This window comes from Gossypium arboreum, chromosome 3, assembly GCF_025698485.1.
Source record: "Gossypium arboreum isolate Shixiya-1 chromosome 3, ASM2569848v2, whole genome shotgun sequence".
Lineage (NCBI taxonomy): Eukaryota > Viridiplantae > Streptophyta > Magnoliopsida > Malvales > Malvaceae > Gossypium > Gossypium arboreum.
In genome coordinates, this window is record NC_069072.1 from 35,334,473 (window position 1) to 35,339,000 (window position 4,528).

Here is a 4,528-nt window from a genome sequence, read left to right on the forward strand (position 1 = left end):
TTGGTGTTGAACTTGTACTAAGGACTACAACGATTTTGATAGCTCCATATCGTATGGCACCAACCGAACTAGAAGAATTGAAATCTCAGTTACAAGAGTTGACAGATAGAGGTTTTGCTCGACCGAGTTTTTCTCCCTGGGGTGCGCCAGTATTGTTTGTGAAAAAGAAAGACGGAACTATAAGAATGTGTATTGATTATCGTCAACTTAATAAAGTAATGATAAAGAATAAATATCCGTTGCCACGAATCGATGATTTGTTTGATCAACTGAAAGGAGCCTCAGTATTTTCAAAGATAGACTTGAGATCTGGTTATTATCAGTTGCGAGTTAGAGACTCTTATATGCCTAAAATTGCTTTCAGAATGAGGTAAGGACACTACGAGTTCTTAGTGATGCCGTTTAGGCTTACTAATGCCCCTGCAGTTTTTATGGATCTAATGAATCAGATTTTCAGACAGTATTTGAATCGGTTTGTAGTCGTGTTTATAGATGACATTTTGATCTATTCACGCGATGAAACTGAACATGCTGAGCACTTGAAGTTAGTATTGCAAATTTTGCAAGACAAGCAATTATATGCGAAGTTTAGTAAATGTGAATTCTAGTTGAGAGAAGTCAGCTTTTTGGGGCATGTTGTATCCGCATCGGGTATCCGAGTTGATCCGAGTAAAATTTTAGCTATACTCGATTGGAAGCCTCCGAGAAATGTTTCAAAAGTTTGAAGTTTTTTGGGACTTGCCGGGTACTACAGACGATTTGTGAAAGGTTTCTCGATGATAGCAACACCGATGACAAAGTTTCTTCAGAAAGACATCAAATTTGAGTGGTCAGAAAAGTGCCAAAAAGTTTTGATCAATTGAAAACTCTTTTGACCGAAGCTCCAGTGTTAGTTTAGCCAGAATCCGGTAAAGAATTTGTGATCTACAGTGATGCGTCTCTGAATGGTTTGGGCTGTGTATTGATGCAAGAGGGTAGAGTTGTAGCGTACGCTTCGAGACAATTGAAGCCACATGAGAAAAACTATCCAACTCATGATCTCGAGTTAGCTGCTACTGTTTTAGCTTTGAAAATTTGGCACCACTACTTGTTCGGGGAAAAATGCCATGTGTATTCCGATCAAAAAAGCCTCAAATACTTGATGACTCAAAGAGATTTGAATTTGAGACAAAGACATTGGCTAGAATTATTGAAAGATTATGAGCTTGTCATTGATTACCATCCAGGAAAGGCGCTTTAAGCTGTAAATCACTATTTGTTTTGCGAGCAATGAATGTGCGCCTGTCTGTGTCCGCTGATGATGTGTTAGTAGTAGAGTTAAAAGAAAAACCATTATTAATGCAACAAATCCGTAAAGCTCAAAAAGGTGATGATGATTTAATTGCAAAACGAGCACTATTTGTTTCAAAAGAGAATTCAGAGTTTTTGATTGATAGCAATGATTGTTTGAGGTTCAGAAATCGATTATGTGGTCCGAGAAATTCAGAACTTATTCCGATGATTTTGAACGAGGCTCATAGCAGCTGAATGTCAGTTCACCCGGGTAGTACGAAAATGTATAATGATCTGAAACGTCAGTATTGGTGGCACGGTATGAAACAAGACATTTCTGACTTTGTTTCGAAGTGTTTGATATGTCAATAAGTGAAAGCGGAACATCAAGTGCCTTCGGGATTAATTTAGCCAATCATGATACCCGAGTGGAAGTGGGATCGAGTCACGATGGATTTTGTATCTGGGTTGCCATTGTCTCTGAGCAAGAAAGATGCGATCTAGGTTGTTGTTGATAGATTGACAAAGTCGGCTCATTTTATTCTCGTACGTACGGATTATTCACTTGATAAGTTAGCCGAACTGTATGCTTCTCAGATTGTAAGGTTACACGGGGTACCTACTTCTATTGTGTCGGATTGAGATCCGAGATTCACATCGCGGTTTTGGAAGAAATTACAAGAAGCATTGGGTACTAAGTTGCATTTTAGCACCGCTTTTCATCCCCAGACCGATGGTCAATCCGAGCGAATTATTCAGATACTGGAGGATATGTTGAGATGTTGCATCCTTGAGTTTAGTGCCTCGTGGGAACGATACTTGCCTTTGGTTGAATTCGCATATAACAATAGTTTTCAATCGAGCATCAAGATGGCACCTTACGAGGCTTTGTACGGTCGTAAATGTCGTACACCTTTGTTTTGGACCGAACTCAGTGAGAATAAGATTTACGGAATTGATTTGATTAAAGAGGCCGAACAGAAAGTAAAAGTGATCCGTGAAAGTCTGAAAGCAGTATCAGATCGTCAGAAATCGTATACGGACTTGAAATGGAAAGATATATAGAGTATCAAGTCGGAGACAAAGTGTTCCTTAAAGTTTCACCGTGGAAAAAGGTACTCAGATTTGGCCTAAAAGCAAATTGAGCCCGAGATTTATCGGACCATACGAAATTACAGAACAGATTGGGCCGGTTGCTTATAGACTACTTTTGCCACCTGAACTTGAAAAGATTCACGATGTTTTTCATGTTTTGATGCTCCGTCGGTACAGATCCGATCCTTCTCATGTGATTAGTCCATCAGAGATAGAAATTCGGTCTTATTTGAGTTATGAAGAGGAACTGGTTCGTATTTTGGCTCACGAGGTGAAAGAATTGCGGAATAAGACAATTTCGTTAGTGAAAGTGTTGTGGGTCAAACACAGGGTTGAAGAAGCAACTTGGGAGCTTGAAGACTCCATGAAAGAACGATACCCTAATTTATTCACTGGTAAGATTTTCGGGGACGAAAATTCCTAAGGGGGGAGAGTTGTGACAGTCCTAATTTGACCCTAGTCGAAAAGTGGTTTCGGGACCACAAAACCGAGTCACAAAAATAATTAAATGTTATATTTTATGCTTATTATATGTGAAAGTGCATGTGTGAAAATTTCATGCTTTGATTTTGTCATTTGTATGTGAAATTATTAAATAGGACTTATGTGAGAAATTTTGAAAATGTGATAGGTTAATTTGTAGTGGCCAAAAATTTTATGGTTTAAAATAGGTGGACTTGCATGTCAAATTTCCCACTTTAATTTGTAGTGGCCGGCCATAATGATGATGATAAACAATATATGCATTTTAAATTGGCATTATAATATTTAATGGCTTTATATTATAAAATAAAGATAAATAAAATAACAAATGATGAAAAGGACAAAGCTTGTTCATCTTTGTTCTTCATAGCCGAAATTAAGAGAAAAAGAGAAGAACAAAAAAAGCTCAAGCACATTCGGTCATTTCCACTTTAATTTGTAGTGGCAAGCCATAATGATGATGATAAACAATATATGCATTTTAAATTAGCATTATAATATTTAATGGCTTTATATTATAAAATAAAGATAAATAAAATAACAAAATGATGAAAAGGACAAAGCTTGTTCATCTTTGTTCTTCATAGCCAAAATTAAGAGAAAAAGAGAGGGAAAAAAAAGCTCAAGCACATTCGGTCATTTACTTAGCATGATTCAAAGGTATGTTCCATGTATTTTCTTGATATTCTTGCGAAATTAGCATGGTCAAAGCATTGCTTAGTTAACCCATGTTTAAATTTTGAAAATTGATGTGTTGTGAGCATTTGGTCATGAATTGAATTGAAGGAAATGGTTGTTGTTTCATGTTCTTTTTATGAATAACGGTAGATAGATGAAGTTGAGCTAGACAAACGAGCATATATGTGCATTAAATGTTAAGTGGGAAAATCGGCTAACATGTTGTGTGTGCTATGGCTGAATAAGAACTTGAATAAATAATATTCGGCTAGCATGATAAGTTATGAAATATTAAGTAGATGATATAATTGATTTGTGAAGTGGCTAATAGGGATTTTTAATGAAATTATGCCAAGGCTGAATGTATCATGAAGTAAATTTGTTTGATTTAACTCAAGAGCTTAGAGGACCAAAGTTGGATAGGGGAAAAGAGAAAGTAATCGAATAGCCGTTGTAATCGTTCAACAACATCCGAGGTAAGTTTTAAGTTATCAAATGTAAATAACAATTGATTATAATTTGATATATTATGTGAATTAGGTATTCCTTGTAAGGTATGGATTTAGCCGGATGTTAAAGATGAAATGATGGTGTATTGTATCATGCTTATATGGCCTAATGGCAAGTACAACATGTTCGTAAATATGCAATGTGCTTTTTTAATCGAATGATAAGTTTGAAATGAAGGTGAGCGAAATGTTATGCATAAGCTATCGAATGCTAAGTGTGAAAATGAGATGATAGAAAAGTGTTTGAGATGTATAATTATATATGTTCAAATGATGCTAGTACCTAATTGATATGATTATGTTATATGGAACTTGTTGATTTGATTATCGTACGGTACTATTCGGGCCTTGAGCCTAGCGAGCTATAATGTCGGTGAGTTAATATCGGGCTTCAAGCCGCAGGCTATAATGCCGTGAGTTAATATCGAACTTGAGCCTAGCAGCGTAATGCTTGGTGAATGAGTTCGAATTAAAGTCTAGCGAGCTTCGTG